The sequence below is a fragment of the Lissotriton helveticus genome, chromosome 7 (genome assembly GCF_964261635.1).
Source record: "Lissotriton helveticus chromosome 7, aLisHel1.1, whole genome shotgun sequence".
In the NCBI taxonomy this organism is placed as follows: Eukaryota; Metazoa; Chordata; class Amphibia; order Caudata; family Salamandridae; genus Lissotriton; species Lissotriton helveticus.
In genome coordinates, this window is record NC_136068.1 from 1,823,130,142 (window position 1) to 1,823,149,071 (window position 18,930).

Consider the following 18,930-nt stretch of genomic DNA (forward strand, 5'->3'; position numbering starts at 1 on the left):
CCGGGCCGACGAGGCTGAAATGCCAGAAACCGGTCCCCGGTAGCTTGTCTCCTTTCTGGTGAAGAATTGGCTTGGTAGTTTGGTCTGCCCTGTTCCCATGATGCACTGGGCCAGGGACAGACTAATTTGCATATAGCCAGGTTCTGAGCTGGGATGGGGCAGTGAGCTAAATAACGGTGATGGATCAAGCCCTGATCTTTGGACTGGGTAAGAGTGGTCTGCTTAATTCAGACACTCTGTTCATCACCACCCCCTTTTCTGAATCGTTTTTGGCCACTATAGGTGTGGCAGGGTATACTCAGACATGAGTCCCTTGCTCACTGCTCCATCAGGATTCAAGCAAGCCGGGCCGACGAGGCTGAAATGCCAGAAACCGGTCCCCGGTAGCTTGTCTCCTTTCTGGTGAAGAATTGGCTTGGTAGTTTGGTCTGCCCTGTTCCCATGATGCACTGGGCCAGGGACAGACTAATTTGCATATAGCCAGGTTCTGAGCTGGGATGGGGCAGTGAGCTAAATAACGGTGATGGATCAAGCCCTGATCTTTGGACTGGGTAAGAGTGGTCTGCTTAATTCAGACACTCTGTTCATCACCACCCCCTTTTCTGAATCGTTTTTGGCCACTATAGGTGTGGCAGGGTATACTCAGACATGAGTCCCTTGCTCACTGCTCCATCAGGATTCAAGCAAGCCGGGCCGACGAGGCTGAAATGCCAGAAACCGGTCCCCGGTAGCTTGTCTCCTTTCTGGTGAAGAATTGGCTTGGTAGTTTGGTCTGCCCTGTTCCCATGATGCACTGGGCCAGGGACAGACTAATTTGCATATAGCCAGGTTCTGAGCTGGGATGGGGCAGTGAGCTAAATAACGGTGATGGATCAAGCCCTGATCTTTGGACTGGGTAAGAGTGGTCTGCTTAATTCAGACACTCTGTTCATCACCACCCCCTTTTCTGAATCGTTTTTGGCCACTATAGGTGTGGCAGGGTATACTCAGACATGAGTCCCTTGCTCACTGCTCCATCAGGATTCAAGCAAGCCGGACCGACGAGGCTGAAATGCCAGAAACCGGTCCCCGGTAGCTTGTCTCCTTTCTGGTGAAGAATTGGCTTGGTAGTTTGGTCTGCCCTGTTCCCATGATGCACTGGGCCAGGGACAGACTAATTTGCATATAGCCAGGTTCTGAGCTGGGATGGGGCAGTGAGCTAAATAACGGTGATGGATCAAGCCCTGATCTTTGGACTGGGTAAGAGTGGTCTGCTTAATTCAGACACTCTGTTCATCACCACCCCCTTTTCTGAATCACTTTATTTTGAACAGCTGCACTTTATTGTTTCTTTTGTCCCTTTTTCCCCTTCCCTGGTAGTGATACTCTCTGTGGTGTTTGTTACATACTCACAGGGTGTGCCATTGCTTGGGAATAGGGAGAATTAGCTTCGGTCATCGCTCCCGCTGTACCCGGCTAACAGGTTAGTGGAACCTGTATGGAATCATGACAAGAACGTGGGATCGGCACAATACCCCCATTCAACCCCAGTCCTGACTCCAGACATCAGTAGGGGATAAACAAGCTCTTTGTGTGATGGCAGTACACAGCCTATACAAATGTAAGTGGGCCCCACCTCCCTCTCTCCCAGTCCAGGAACACCATCCAGTGTGCAGCTGAATGCAGATGCAACCCTATTACACCTAACCATTACTGTGTGTTGGCTGTCTGGGAAGTATGCACAACGTGTAGCTGTTACTCAGCCCTAGCCGTGGATTTTAGTCAGGCTGCAAAGCACATAGATTCAAAATCACAGAGAAATGCTCACTTTCTAAAAGTGGAATTTCTACAATAGTAATGGAAAAGCCACATACACCAGTAAGCAGGATTTATCACCACTATTCCAAACATACCAAACATGACAACACTACTCCTTTCAAATCAGAAATTACCACTGGAAAACATATCAGGGAATTCCCAAGGTTAACCTATGAGAGGAGCACCATTCACAGAAGTGAACAACTAAATAGGGTGTTTGTTACTACCAGGACATGCCACACTATAAAGGTACATGCCCTGCCATTTACCTACATGGTACCCTGATCATAGTGCTACTTGGGGCCTATCTTAGGGGTGACCTATATGTAGTAAAATGGGGATTGACAAGTAACTTTAAATGCTAAGTCACTGTGGCAGTAAACTGCGCACACAGGCCCTGCAGTGCCAGGCCTGGGACAGGTTTGAACGACCACTTCTGTAGGTGGTGCAAGCAGCGCTGCAGGCCCACTGGTAGCATTTAATTCACAGGCCCTGGATATATATTGGAAGGCACAGTACAAGGGACTTACAGGTAAATTAAATATGCCAAACAGGTGTAAACCAATTGTGCCATGTTCAAAGGAGAGAGCACATGCAATTTAGCTCTGAATAGCAGTGGTAAAGTGCCCAGAATCCTAAAGCCAACAAAAAAAGGTGGGAAAAATACAAGAGGAAGGCAGAAAGTTTGGGGATATCCCTACAAAAAGGGCCAGTGTAGGAGAGTAGGGTCTGCTTCCTATGGTCACCCCCACTATTTGCTGTGATTCTCTGGTTTTTCGACTTTCGTGTGGCTGTGGGCCTGCTGATCAGACCCACAGCCCAGCTGTTCTCTCTCTAAATTGATACCATGTACTTTAGGTACATACCAGATTGGTTACTGGGTCACCCGTGTGAGCCCCTGTATAGTGTACCCTAGGTACCCAGGGAATAGGTGCACCCTAGTCCTACAAGGTGCTGCAGCATGTATTATGCCACCCCTGGTTTGCCTTCCAAACTGACACCACAGGTCTGTTCACACAGCCTGGGTAAGGTGGTGTAATCACCCCTTACTTAGATATAGTGTACCTATATCTACCTTTACATATAGACACATATACACCTATAAGCCACTCCTATGGTAGGCCTCGACAATCCTGGAGGAAGTGTGCTTGGTTTTATGTGAGAGAGTGCCTAGCATGAGCTGAGCCCCTCTGCAGCTTTCGGAACCATCTCCTTATAGCTGTTCTATGATATAGCCATACCATATACTCTTAAGTGCATTATAATCCTCGAGTTTAATGATAACTTTGGTTTGGCTTTATCAAAACATGTCGTGTAAGGTGTCAAACACTTTGGAATACTACCCCCCTGCCAATTCTGGCGGCGGGGGTAGCATTCCACCCTTCTAGAGGGCAAATACATGTAAGTTACTGCTTTACCCAGTTAAGTTAAACAGAGCCTCAGCATCACAAAATGGATGCTGCTGCCACAGACACAAGTCTGACCTCCTGTTGCTGGGGGCACTCCAGCAAGGGCAGCCTGGACAATAGGTTTCCTGTCCAGGGAGGTGCCAGCACCTCCCCAGAAGGGGTTTTGTGTATTGGGGAAAGGGAGGGCTGCATTCAGTGAATGCATCTAGACACTGCCTGGGGCACACAAGGTGCTCCATGCAAAGCCCGTTTCAAACCAGTTGCTGGGGCACTGCAGCCCCAGCTCTGGCACAAAACTGGACAAAGGGAAAGGGGTGTAACCACCCCCTTCTCAGGTCCACCCATATGAGGGACCTAGTCAGGTAATCCAGCTCCCATCCTTAGTATAAGTATAGGAGCTGTATCCCCAGGACTATAGATTATCCTGGAACGAAAATTTGATACAGAACTCTTGTATCTTCGACATTCTATTCTGACTAGAAGACGGAAGACATCTCCCTTGTGGTCAAGGAGTGACCATCCTGTTCAAACAGGCACCATCAGCAACTTCGCCGGTCTGCAGTTTCAAGGCTCCCGTCGGAACCCGAAGACTCTGCAACTCAAGAACTGGACTTCCAGACTTCTCTGACCCCGATCCACAGCAAAGCTGAGATCCATGGTGGACACGAGAGACGTGGGACCAGACATCTTGGACATCCTGTATTTTGCTACCAGCACTCCTTCGCTGAAACCTCAGTAAGTTGTACATTGGGGTGCGAGAAGCCCCAGCCCCGAGCATTATTTGAACCGAAGCTCAGTCCCCCACACTCCACGAGTGTCCCGTGGGTCCCGCCTTTACATTTGTGCTTGATGCGTCTTCCCGGTTCCTTGCCTGTTGGCTAGTGAGCCCTCTGAAGATGCCATCTTGAATCTAACTTGCGATCCTGGTCGCTCCAGACTTGCTCCAGCTTCCCTAAAAAGGAGAAGGGCCACAGACCTTGCTGGTCTGCAACAGAGCCAATCTCAACATCCTGCGTGGGTTGCAGTTGCCAAGGCTTGTTGGGTCCAATCGGTATACCGATACTGCAGTCATCTAGATCCATCATGGGACAGCTTGAATCCAGCTCCTGGTCATCGTCGATGCCTCCTGGACCTCGTGGCTGAAGAGACAAACTAACCTTCTTTACCTTAAAGCATCCACATCGCCTGGTTCCTTCTGGTTCCTTCCTGGTCACTGGCTAGTGACCCAGACTCTGTCCCCTCTGCTTTCAGGTTCTTCACATCTCCGATCCACCCTTGGATCCACCCGGACACTTTTCCTCTGGTCGCCTGCAGCACTTCTTTGCAGCTCTCCATAGAAAACGACGACGAAACCCGACATCAAAAGACACCTATGCACCCGGCTTCCGTGGGTGCTGTAACACGAGTACTCTGGTAGTATCAAGGGTATTGGCCCTCCTAGTGTCCAAGCCTAAAAGGGTTCCGTCCTAGTCCATCCGGAAGTGTCCTTAAATGTAACTTTGTAACTTTTACGAACTCTATAGAAAGTCAATGGGAACCCGCGCCTGTGTTTAGACACTGCACACGGCCCCCGTGGGTCTCCTACTTCCTAACCTTTGGTTGACTAGTGTAGCCCCAGTGATTCTACAGGCCCGAGGCCTGCTTTCTAACTCTCACGTGGTTCTTATACCACTTTCTTAGTATATGGTTTGAGAGGCCCCTAGGGCATAACGTATACTGTGCAACTTATCGTACATACATACATCGTATATTAACTGTGTGACTTGTATTGTATTTTTACCTCTGACCTCATAAAGAGTGCAGAGGGGTTGTGTTTAGATTAAATACATATATATATGATATATACCTTGTGTGGAGTCCTTTCATTTGGTATTCAAGGGATTATATATGGTAAAACAACTTGCTTAACTCGCCTACTGAAGTCTTAGCCTGAAGACTGCTGGTTCATGCTACCACTAGGATAGCTTTCTATAAGGTTGACTTTACAACCACCATCAATAAGGGTCGATTAGACTGGTACGAGGTGCCCACTAGAACTAGTGCACATCATATGCCAGGTTAACTTCTCACAGTCAGGCTAAAAAATCAGCCTCTCTCACCATACTATTTGTTTGTCTGTCCTTTAAATTACTTTTGGATTTCTAAGATGGCTACTGCTTATTCCTAGTTCAGGGGCATATTATCAAGTACAGTGTTAAAATGATCGCCGGTTTAGCGGCAGAAAACTGCAGCTAATGCAGTGATAATGGGCTTGATATTATGCCCTGGAGAATTCCAATAGAAGCCCATATTCACACCAGAACATGGACTTCTATTGGAATTCTCAAGGGCATATTATCAAGCCCATTATTGCTGCTTTAGTGGCAGTTTTCTGCCGCTAAACCGGCGATAATTTTTAACACCGTTCTTGATAATATGCCCCCATATGATTAGTGGTAGATATACCCAGAAACACGTAAAGGCAGGACCCCAAATTCCAAGTGGTGCCATGGAAAGCCAATGAGACAGTCAAAATTCCTGCCATAAGAAAATGGCTCATAAAAAACAGCAACGTTTTCCGATTTTACGGTTGATCATGCTTAATAAGAATTTAATAAGTGTTTGCATCAGAGCAAAGTGACTCAAAATGACACAAAACAGCACACTTGGGTGTGAGCGTGACTTTGGCAGATTAGTGTTAGCGCCCATTGTTTTTTATCCAAAACTCGATCTTTGCACTAGCCACTCTGGACCTTGAATAACAACAACTCTTTGAAGAGGTGCTAACAGGAATGCAAGCTTTCATTTCTCCAAACATTCCACACATTCCATTTGTACTGCACTGTACAACACACATAACATGTTTAAGATTTGTTCAAACATACAATTTTGTTCTGGCATGGCATGCTCTATTACAAATCCTTTGCTAGAAAGCATGTACACACCTCTGAACCATGGTGCAAAGATTGTGCGTGGTGCCAGCAGCCGGTTTCAGAGCCAGGCTAGGGGTAGGGAGCAGCAGCAGGCATGTTTAATAAATACGGCACTTTTCTGTCTCCGGGTTACATAATGCAGGGCAGCAACTGTGGTTAATGCGCTGCTAAAAATGATTTATTCTGCCTTACCACTTGCACTTGTAGTATGGCCTGAGGCCTGCTTTGTTCGCATGTTATGTTAGCATGGCTTATTAGAAGTTTAAACGCCATTATACCTTTTGCTGCTTTTGCACACAACACTGCCTAGCTGTTTTTGTAAGTTAGCCTTTACGAAGGTCTACACATGAGAAAAGGTTTGTTTTCGACATCTCTAGACTTGCATCGTGCCACTAGTCTGCACAGTGAGTTCTGAAGCTGTCAAGGTCATCAAAATATGTTAGCTGTTTTTCGACATGTTCGGGTAACGCTCTCTAGACACAACAATTTGGCAGCTGTGAGCCAACTAAGATTCTGGTGTCCTTATTATCACACACTTGCCATGATTTCACACACTTGGAAGATTTCTGTTTCCAGGGATGCACAGAGCCTATGCTGATCCAGATGTAATTTACTCTTACTGAGCGGAAAGGTAATGGGGTCCCCCACACAAGCCTAAGAGACCTTCCATAGTTTATAACGCATAGTTCCTATATAGGGAGGAAGTTAAAACTAGGCGCTATAGGACCTTTTTCACCATCATTGTAATATGATTTCTCCTTTTGTATTTTATGGAATTGTAACCATGCTGACCATATTATTTTTAATCATATGTCTGCTTATGTTGGCTAAGATACTGCACATGAGATCACGTCATTAAAATAAATATTTTAACCGTACTGTGTCTCTTCTTTACTCCTGTTGTGGACTGGTATGAAATTATAACAAAAGAGTGTTCTCACTTCCCAGCATTCCCGAGTTTGTACTAAGTCGCGTGTTCTAGGTTGTCTAATCATTGGTTACTTTGCTTTAGGACGAAGAGCTAATGTGACACTGATGCTAGCTGGTTAGGGTTTTCTAGGTACTGAGGTGAGTTTTTGGTACACCACAATTCACTGATGTCCTAGGTCTCTGTGCACAGTTCTGTGTATGAGCAGGATCCTTGCAACACACTCTGCGGTAGTTAGTGGCAATTGAATTGAAAACAAATCTTTGTGTGATTTCTCTTTCCTTACTTCTTCACTCCTCTTCTACATTAACCCTCTCTCCAACCCTCTCTCTAGCTCTACTTCTCTGTATACCTCCACCCTCTTACTCTACGTCAGCTCTCCTCTACCTCACTCATGTACCTTCTTCTCCCCTACTCTAATAGACATATTATGTCTTTGTACTCTCTCTATCACACTCTGTGCCAACATATGTGTCTTTTTTTCTCTCTTGATCCCCTCTTTCAATCTCAGCTCTGTGTGCCTCATCCATCTCTTGGTGCCTCATTGCCTTTTTCCCTGTGACATCCCTGTATCTGTCCTCCATCTACTTCACTTCTCACACAATCTGATCTCTGTCTTTAAGACACTCTTCTGTCTCTGTCCGTCCCCATGTCTCTACTACCATAACTCTCTCTCTACCTCTCTGGCAGCCCTTTCCCTGCCTCACCTCTCATTTCTCTATACCATTTCTCTCTCTCTCTTCCTCACATCTCCCTCACTGCCTCACCTCTTTCTGCTGCATCACTCTCTCTCTTCATAAACTCTCAATTTACCTCATCATTAGTTCACTTCTTTACCTCCACCTCCTCTTTCTTTTGTTCTTCTTACTCTTCCATCTCTTTGTCCTCTCTAAATATCTGGATGCTTTCTGGCTACCTCTATTTGTCTACCTCTGCCCCTTTTACTCTATCAGCAATTCCTCTCCCTTTCTTTCACTGTCTCACACAAACACATATTCTCTCTGTACCCCCTACTCTATTCCAGCTCACCCTCTCCACCTCAACTATCTCTCTCAACCTCTTTCTTTATTGGTCTCTCCTCCTCATGATCTCTTCCTCTCACAACTCCCGACCATCGTATAAACTCCACCTCTATTTCTCTTTTTCTCTTGTTTAAACTTCCTCTTTTTGCTCTACACTATATTCCTCTTTCTACTCTTCAGCCCCTCTCTCTACCTTTGTCTCTTCCCCACTACTCTCTTACTCCAGCATTGGATCTTTCACCTGCTTGATTCATTCCCTGTCATCAGGCTGGGAATCACTGGCAATCTTAAATAGCAGTAAACAGTGTTAAAATGTTCACAAATCCCAACAACAGTGTTCTTTAGTAGCACATCCACCTCATTTAAAACAATCTGAACTTCAGCCAATGAGGTGGAAGTGCTAGCTCACTTCATCTCCTGAAGGCCACAATAGGTCACATTTCTACTGAATTGGTGTGTGAGGAGGTCCTAAGATCTGTGCTTTAACCTCTCTGTGACCATATCGGTTACTTTTTCTGGTCTACCCTGGTACCTAAATTCTTCGGTGCGTCGGACGACCCCTGGCCGTCTGACGTCATGGTGGGTGTATGCGGAACATGACTGGGGGCCGCCTGTTTTCTGAACGCGTGGAATTCTACCGCACAGTGGGAGAATTCGCGCCACAGCAAAGCAGTTAACCAGTCCTATCATCAGCTTTCAGAGAACTATAAGGTGTTTTTAAGATACATCCTCTGCTTTTTCTGTGCCAGGGAGACCTCTGCCCTGTCACCGACTGCCATCATGACTGTCAGAGAAAAAAAAAACTATTTTCACATACTGACAGAAAGAAATCCATACTGATGATCCAAATGAACAATGTATTTGTTGCCTTTATCCAGCACACAAGGCTTCTATCCTTGGAATTTGTCAAAACCTTTCTTTCTGTGACTTTGAAGGAAGGGAGAAGAGGTCAGCTCTGTATGTCTCAGATTAGAGGAATACAAATACTTTCCCTCTAAGGGGGAGGCCCCCTCATCTGATGATGAGTCAGTAGAAAGGGCTCCACCAAGCACTTCCATGAAGGTAGCACATACAAAGCAAACATAGATTGTCCAGCCTTAAGTCGTTATCTAAAATGCCTGCAGACACCCCCTGACAGACAGAATTGAGTTTCCTCTGAAAACCACTCCAGGAAGGACGAGCGCAAACCTGCACAAACACCACTGTGAAAATCCAATCCTATGATGTACTAGCACAATTGCCATCCACTCGGCGACTTCAGCGGCGACGAAGAAAAAGACCATTGTCGTTGACAGAATTTCAACTGGAAACTGTGGGATAAGCCTCATCGATAAAATGTGAAGACATCATGGTCGACAAAGACAGGACCATCATGGTCAGTGCCATCATCAACAACGACACCGCCGACGGCCACTCCAAAGATGGTCAACCTTTCGCTATCGATAACAACACTGATGTGATGGGCTCTCTTACAGCTACCTTTCCACCCATCAGGGGATCTCAAGGTTGTCTTCTCAGATTCTGAAATCTGAACAAGAGGCAGGTCTCTGTGACCAAGATACCTCAAAGACTGCATAAAGTCCTACGCAACTGGATGTGTGTCACATCCCTGAGTTTGAGGAAGCCCTAGATGAAAAGGAAATTTACCAGCAGGACTAGTATCAGCCTTAGACCTTCTCAGTTGACAATCCTCCTTGCTCTTATCTTTCTCCTTGTTACATTGGAGAGCTAGAGGTCTTGCAGGTGCCTGTTTACACTTATGTCAACTTTTCAGCAAATGATCAACACCATTCAAAGATTACTTCCTCATCACTGTGCAGAGATCCTATGGCCACCCTGCCCTTGACACCTGCGTTACCTACTCTACTTCTGCCTCCACTCCCAGCATCACCACCTATGCCTCCCTCACCTCCACCTGCACCTGCACACACCTCCAGGAGTTTACATCCAACTGCTTGTCCCACCAGTTCCTAAGGACATGGCAGACAAAGACTCATCAGAGCCTGTGTTTTCGGACTTGGAAGGGGAAGGAGGTGAGCTCCATCAGCAAGATGACAGAGATAAAAAGGAATGTGTTGACTACATCATACGCAAGGAATGTGAGAAATGATCCACCCAATCAGATTCACCCCCCGACATCATTGCCCGGGTGCATGCTCTGATGGAGAGAGCCACCCAGAAGTTTAATTAACGAATGCCTACAGTGGAGCAGCAATGCCTTCTTTATAACTTTAAACAACAACCACGAAAGACCATACAATCCTTACCCATACTGGACTGAGTTTGGTCAGGAGACCTAAAAGTGGTACCTTGACCGTAGAAAATCTACAGGGCCCCAGATTTGGCCCCTGCTTGTCTTACAAGTCATCCAAAACCAGACTCTGTCACAAAGTCCATGGCCTAACGCTGATCCAAGAACCTGATGAAGCCATCATCAGCAACTCCGGGCCGAGATAGCCGATGGATAGATCAATTGAGTCCAAGTGTTAGTACAATGCGAGTGACATCTATTAAAGCTCCAAATGCATTAGCAATTTTATGCCGTTACCATCACCACTACCTGAGTTCATCAAAGGCAATTGTCCAAGATGGAGCAATAACATCTGCAGCCATCATTGACGCATCAATGGACTTGTCGGATGTAGGTTCCCGTCAGCTGGCAGGTGCAGCCACTTCGAGAAGGCGGTACGGCTGAGGTCTGCAGCTTTTCATACAGAGGACCAACAAAGATCCTCATTATGCCATTTGACACATTCACTCTCTTTGGAAAACATGTTGAGGATGACCTATAAAACATTAAGACACACAAGCATATGGCAAGTCCTGCACTATTGACGTCCTTTCTGGTCCACTTTTCGTGGCTTACATAATCGCAGGCTTACAGGGGATGTTTAACCACATGAGCGCTAGCGAAATTCCGCTCCTGTGCTCATGTTTTAAAAAACGCACTTTACATGACGAGCTGGGCTCGTCATGAGCGTGCGAGGAGGCTACCTCATGACGAGCCCAGCTCGTCATGAGCGTCGAAGGGGTTAAGTAAGGTCGGGGTTGACTATGTGAACCCAGTGCTAGAAATGGAAAAATAGAAGTGCTGGTACTCTGCACCAGAGTACCTGCTTGGTTCTGAGAAGTGCCGGTACTCACCAATTAAAAGTATAGCATTTCTCTTGAGAAGTGCTGGTACTCTTCCTCCCAAAATAAAAGAGTGCTGGTACTCCGCACCGGACAGTACCGTCCCATTTAAAGAACTGTGTGAACCCATTACAAACCGGATATGACCAGGGATATATTCGATTGAGTCACCTGATCTATCATGACCCCAAAGCACCTGGATACCCTCTCGGGTGAATAGTTGCGCTATATAAATCCACTGATTGATTGATTGATTGATTGATTGATAGACACTCAACAGGCACCAACCGGCACCAAACACAAGGATATGACAGATCACCTAGACGGACAATTGCGCTCAGAGAGGAGCATGATACATATACAGAAAAAGGCACGTATACCTGGGTGAGATAAGAGCCACCTACACTTCCAGACTGTTGTTTACGTAAGGACCCTACCTGGTCTGCAGGTGCCCCTTGTCTCACTCAATGCAACTGTAGCCATTTTCCATTCCGCCGTTGATTAAACTTGATTTAATGGGAGGGGACTACGTTCCACTTATCCCCCAAGGGAAACATCCTTTACAACGAAACGTTTTCCACGCAGTACCTTTACAACGCAGGAATTACAACGCAAGTCGTTACGACGATTTGCACTGGAGGGCACTGTAGGATAGGGAATAGTTTAATTTACTATCCAAAACCTTCCCTACTATCCACGGGGACTGGAGTTGGAATAGTAAATTAAACTATTCACTATCCAGCGCCCCCCAACGCAAGTCGTTGTAGCGACTTGCATTGTAAAACCTGCGCTGTAAAGGCATGCGTGGAAAAAGCATGCGTTGTAACAACATACATCCTCCCCCAATGCAGCAGGGTGTCAGGACTTTGCCCTCTGCCCTCCTTCAAGTGGTCCAGCGATCCATCAGCTGCTGTCATCTGGCCCTTCTGCTCAGCTGTCTACAGTGGAAGGCTTCCCAATCCAGAGACCACTGAAAGTGGCCAAGAGTGGGACTCTTTAGCCCACTCTGCACTTTATCAGAGGTAAGGCAACAGCAACGGCAACAATTCCAAGGTGATGGATGGAATGCTTGGATTCATCTCAGCTACTGGGAATTGCTCAAGGCTGCATCCCAATCCATACTTTCCACCCACCATGCCACCTCAATTTGGACCCAGCCATATGCAAATCATCCCTGACCCTGCTCCAATCGGAACAGTCCAGCCTGAACTGACATGCCAGGTACTCTATGAACAGGAAAACAATCATCTTGATACCGGTTAACCTCCTATTATAGGCTGATCGGCCTGGTATAGCTTGATTCCACTGACACTGTGAGTATGAGACACATGTCTGGGGATGTATGACATTACAACGCATGCTTTTACCACGCATGCCTTTACAACGCAGTTTTTACAACGCATGCTGTTACAACGCATAGCGCGTAGGGGTGCTGGATAGTGAATAGTTTAATTTACTATTCCAACGCCAGTCCAAGTGGATAGTAGGGAATGTGTTGGATAGTAAATTAAATCTATTCCCTATCCTAGAGCGCCCCCCAGCGCAATACGTTGTAATGACATGCGTTGTAATAGTTGCGTCGTAAAGGCACTGCCTGGTAAAAGTTGCGTTGTAAAGGATGTTTCCCCATGTCTGGGCATACCCGTCGGATTTAGGGTAGCAACTGCAACAATAATAAAGAGATGGATGGAATGGCTGAATTAATCTCAGCCACTGGGAGCAGAATCTCTCATTGCAAAGATTCCGTCCCTAGTGCGGAGACTACCCCACCTTTGCGGAGCCTCCACCGCAAGCCTGGAGACCTTTTGTGATAAAGGCCCAAAATATCTCCCTTCACTCACATATAGCCTCGAAGCTTTCCCTGACAAGTTCAGTCAATCGTTAAACCTGACCCAATCAGAATTGCATAAATAGATTTTTAGGCTACATAGCTCAGTGATGGAAGCTCAACTTTGCTTTCAGCTGGGTCTAATAAAGTAGTCATTGGCACAGAAGACCACTTTACTAAAACCTTGGTTTAAATATACTAGGACAGAAGAGAGCTCTATTCAATAGTATCTCAGACAAGAAATTACAGGGCATATTTACAAGCCCTTTTGCCAGCGGAGCGTCACTTTTTTTGACACTCCAGTGGCGTTGCGCCATTTCCCATATTTACAATGTGGCGCTAAGTCACTTAACATGGCTTAACGCCATCTTGTAAATCTGCCCCTTTCCGCAGCAGTCCTCTACGGCAAAGGGGTGTGCAATTGGGGTTGCAGTGGGTGTTCCACTGCAACACCCATTGCTTTTTTACACTTCCCCAGATTTACAAGGCTGAGGCAGCGCCAAAAACTAAGGCCAGGCAATACCTGGTCTTAGAATGGCAATATAGCAGAAATGATTAATGTCTCTTTGTTTTTTGCTCCTCTATGTCTGCTGCATTCTGCAGAAGACATAGAAAGAGCAAATCACAATTATTGATTATTTATGTGCAGGAAGGTGGCCCTTCCTGCACATAAACCATCACTTCTGCAGCGTAGGTACCCTTGCAACATGGCGACAGGGTGCATGCGCTGATGCGAGGCAGCTTCTTTTGTGCCAGCACGAGGGGAAGCACAGGTGTGCGCCGTATAATTGTAAATACATTGCTTCCCTGTATGTTAGAAATGTCAGAGCTGGGGGGGCATGGCTTGGCGCCCGGTGAACATGGCGGCAGCGATGTGAGGCTCCCGGACCGGCGCGGCAGCAACTCGCTTAAAGACTGCTAAGTGGGAAGTTTTTCTGAATTTTCCAGCGTACGAGTAGCTGCTCACAAGGATGCTGTACTTTCTGGGCGTCTTACTGGTATTATAGACTGTATTTCCTTCAAAACGCGCACATCAGGGAGATCGCGTATGGAGCGCCGCCATTTTGTCTACTGAAGCGCAAAACAAGCGCTTTCCTCTCTCCACAAACAGCGTTCCCGTTCAGCTCTTAATCTTTACAGCAAACCCTCCAACGATCTGCAAAGCTCATGACACTGTTTCATCTATAAACGCTGAGGTGATGTGGTCCCAGCCGCCATCTTAAAAAGCAGCACTATTTCCATTGCGATAATTTCAAAGTGCATGTCAGCGATGTTCCTGCTTTATCTTCGCACTGCTACAAATGTTTTCTGAGGAGCATTTCCTATATTTGTTGCTTCTCTGCTTCTGTGATATATTTTAAACGATAAAATCATCTGTGAGAGCACAGGCTCACCGAGAACTTCCTCAATTCTTCAAACAGCTTTGACTAGAGGTCCTTGCTTTATAAAGCTTCCAGATATTTTTAGAGTGCATTTTTCCTCAGCTTTCCTCAGCTTTTCATATAAACGTAATACTCTGCTCAGCTATACACCATCTCAGCTGGGCTTTTCCCCTCTCTGCCGTCCCTCTCACTTTCGAGCTATGTATGCACCTACTAAACTCTCTTTATTACCTATCTTACAAGTTGATGGGAAGAACAAAAGGCACCCTTTCTGCTTCTCCAAAACCAAAACATGGTTTTATCAAAAATTCAAGGGTTTTCTCAGAACTTTCTAAATTGGAGAATGTAGGTGTTCTTGAAATGGACCAGTGTAAGTCAGCTATGAATCCCGCACAGCCACCACCTGGGAAGTAAAATGTGAAACGCTTTATGAAAGACCCCCCCTCACTGCCCAAACCGACCTCTCCTGTTTTAATCGAATTATTATTACAGGAAATAAGGGCCCTCAGGCCCTTTGTGGAGGAGACAAATTCTAAATTACAAATCCTCTCAGATAACTGGTCGCAGTTAGATGCTAGACTCACAACAGTGGAACATACTGTTTCCTCACTGGATGTTACCACCAAAAGCATAACTTGTTGAGGACCTTGAAAACCGAAAGAGGAGATATAACATGCGTATATACCGTTTGGCAGAAGGGGTTGAAGGTACGGTCCTCATCGCTTTCTTCAAATCCTTTCTTGCCAAGATTCTTCATTTACCAGAAGATACCACATTGAATATACAGCGGGCTCACAGGTTGGGTTGTGTCGCTACCAACACTTCATCTTCGCAGAGGCCGAGAGGCGTCATCTTGTACTTTCTTGAATGCACAGACCTGTTAAAAGTCTTGGCAGCTGCTAAAGCCTTTCAACAAATTTCTTGGTCTGGGGCCACACTATTTTTTGCACAAGATTACTCCAAAGTTACTGCGTCCAGACGTAAGGCTTTCCTCGAGATGCGACCTGACTTACGCACCTTGGGGCCAGATACGGCCTATTTCACCCGTGCTTGTTTAAAGTCACTTTTAACAACAAAACAACTTCATATGACGACCCGGTACAACTGCAAAGCTTCATCAATGCTCACAGGACAGATCTCATGGACTCTTCAAGAACCTCATCTTCACATGTTACTTGATTTTCTTAGTTCTTACTGTTGATTTACCACCTTCTCTTTTGGTTACAGGTTCATCGCTGTTATGTATTCTCACTAGTTTCATAGTTTAGTGTTGCCTATGTTAATATATATCAACGTTATTAGCTGTTAGTACTCTCCTGTTCACTGTTCAATACGTAAGCTATTACTCAACTCATCATTCTTTTTCTCCTTTACTTCCACAGTCATGTTCAAGTCTGGGCGTGTTCCCCCCCTGGTCCAGTTCAGTTCTCACTAGACATCTCGTCTGTTCCATGTGGTTCCTCCAATCCCCACATCTATGTTCCCCTTTTGTAGGTATGTCGTTTGTTCTCTTTTTCGTCTTTTGTTCTGTCTTACATTTTCTCTTGTTTTCCAAATATGGTGTCTTTCACTTTCCCACATCGCTTTATCTTCTTTTCTACGCATTATTACTTGTCATTATATTTCCTATTCTTTCTAACTCCTTTCTCCTTTATCATCTAACTTTTACACTTATTCCTTCTCATATGGCTATCTTCACTTTTCATTCCTGTTCTTGCTTACCTATTTTCTATACCGTTTCAAGGTTTTAACTCATTTCATTCCTCCTCTTTTCTCTTCCCTCTCTTATCGCTCTACAGTGTTATTGCAACGAATTGGACTTTAGTATCACAAGTTTGAATTATTCTTTTTTCAATGTTTCCTCCTCATTGACTTGGACTATTATTTTATGTTGTTGGGGGCGCTAGGGGGCGCACAAGCAGAATGGCCGCACCTCTGTGAGGCTCCTGCAGCCTGAGCCGAAATCCACTAGTTATCCTGTGTTAACCACCTCCAATGCCGCTGAAACTTGGAGCGAGTACAGTAGACCCCTGAACCGACACTAGCTGTGAGTTTGAGGCGGTTTGGACACCGGAGTGCGGAGATACCCCGACGTGAAGAACACACCGGCTGTGGAGGCGGAGCCCTTTAGACCGGGAGGTGGAATACGGCTGTTACGTGACACCGTGGCTTCAACGTGGTGTGTGGGCCGCCACCGTTGGGCACAGGAGCCTTCAAGGTCCCCTTTGAGGCAGGCGAGGGACAGCGGGAGCAGCCTGATGTAAACCGCGACGAGATTGGCGGTAAGAGGCGCCTTCATTGCGCCTGGTACGTAAAGAAAAGGGGTTCTGCCCAAATTACCCTCCCATACCTGGGCAAGGAGCATCACAAAGATGAGGAAGTAGACAAAAAGGTACTAATGGACAAATAAAGCAAAAGCTATTTCAAAACAGGAAACAATTTATTAACCTGTTTTCTACAATATTTTTTTTTTTCTTCCAGCAATAAATGAATAATTTTTGAGAAGGACAATATGATGAATCACAGAAAGGGCGGTGACCAGACTATATACAGTAATCAAAATTGGTAATTACAATATATACAAAATATATACACACAACTATGTACCCTAAACAAAAAGAAAAACAAGGGATAGAACGAATACAATCAATTATCTGTCGACGCAGTCGCGGTCGCGTTTCCGCCAATGGTATCTTATGGCTTCATCAGGACGCGGGTACTGGGGAAATATATACACAAAATACATTTAAAACAATTCTTAAAGACAAATTTTGCCGCAAAAATAATAATCTCGCCCATTTGTGCCGATGCAGTGAACACCCGAATTTTAAAAACGTGAAACCAAAGAAGTCAATCCAACTCCCAGTCATTCTGTCACTTAAAGAAGGGGAAAAAAAGGAAAAACGAAAGAACCAGATCGTCCAAAAGGTGATGGATAAATACACTAATGATAAAGACCCAATCACCAAGAACACATTCTTCTATCCACCCTATGTCTTGAATCAAATATCTGTGGGGGCATGCAATCAGGAGCACCAATCGGACTACAAAAATGCAGCCACCAAGTGGTCTGATTACCTGAAGGATGGAGTAAAGGCGGCCCCCCCAAGGAAGTGGGGGGACACTACCCAGAGGGATGCGAACAATCTCCTCCTAAAGGCCAGACAGTTCAAACTCTCCTGGAAAATATATGGAGATAGAGCAAATATGAAAACTACATACATATAAATTGCAACACTCAGCACGTGTTTATACTGGTCCATTACTAGAATTCTCCTCCTAAAACACTCATTAGTGACATCACGCCACAAACGTTGCTCTTGCCTACCTTAAAAAATATTAAATTTCAGGTTTAGCAGCGCAGATTATTTCAAAGGTGTGTATTTAAACAAACACCTAGGCGTGTCTCACGACCTCAGTCAAGTCAACAGGAAATACCTGTAGTCAGGGATAAGGAAGAAAAAACAAGACGAGGTCCGTGTTCCCAATGTCCATTAAAAGACCACTCCGGACTATAAACTAATCCCACCAACGAGGCGCGGGTCAAATGTGCCTACCTCTGAGACTACAGCTCCCCGGGTCACCAACGGGTTAGAAAAGCACTCGGCGTTCGACTTGCCGATCCGCCGTCCGAGAGTCAAAAAACAATCTCTCGGCGAAGACGTGCTGCGTCATTAAAAGGGCACGTGAATGAACGTACAGTCTGCGTGTGGGAGTCACAGACATAAAAACAGGACTGGGAACCGTCATACTCGAAAAAACGGAGGAGGGAAGAAAAGCGTCATATCTGTATGTCTCTCTTCTAAACGACATGGGTGCACACACAGCCACTCAAGGATGTGCCAAACCACGAAGAAGAAGTAACAGAAATAGATTAAAACAAAAATAAAAAAATTATAAAAAGATAGAACAAACACCATCACCAAAGAGTGTGCATAGATTAAAGCACGGGGCATTGCATCAACACATCCGGGTTAACAATCTCCACATATGCACTGAAATCACGATACATCAAAAGGGAATCATCCAGGTGCAAATGACAACGTCATCTCACAAGAAAAGCACGCAATCTAGATTTACAATATACCTGGTGGGGGTGATATCTACATTGCCTACGAGAATTTTACATTACATAGGCATACCCTACTCCATTCTACAGCTACTCCTCACGGACTGGACCCTAAGAGAGTACTCCCGACAACGGGGGATCATCAGGGGCACTCATCTATGGATCCAATCACAGTCAATCAAGGATTTTAAATTAATGCCCATAATTCATCACGGTCATTAAGACCCCTGGTTGTGGTGTGGTATCTCTCAATTAGTCTAGCTTCTGAACAATTTAGCTTCCGTTCTAGCTCTCCTCTGTTTTTAGCTGTCACTACTACGAGTACGGCCCAGGTGAGGTCCTCTTCGTTGTGTCCACAATCTATGTAATGTTGCACTAGTGGAGCCCCACTAGTCTTACATCTAATTCTCGATTTGTGTTGGCCTATTCGCATTTTAATGGCTTGTGTGGT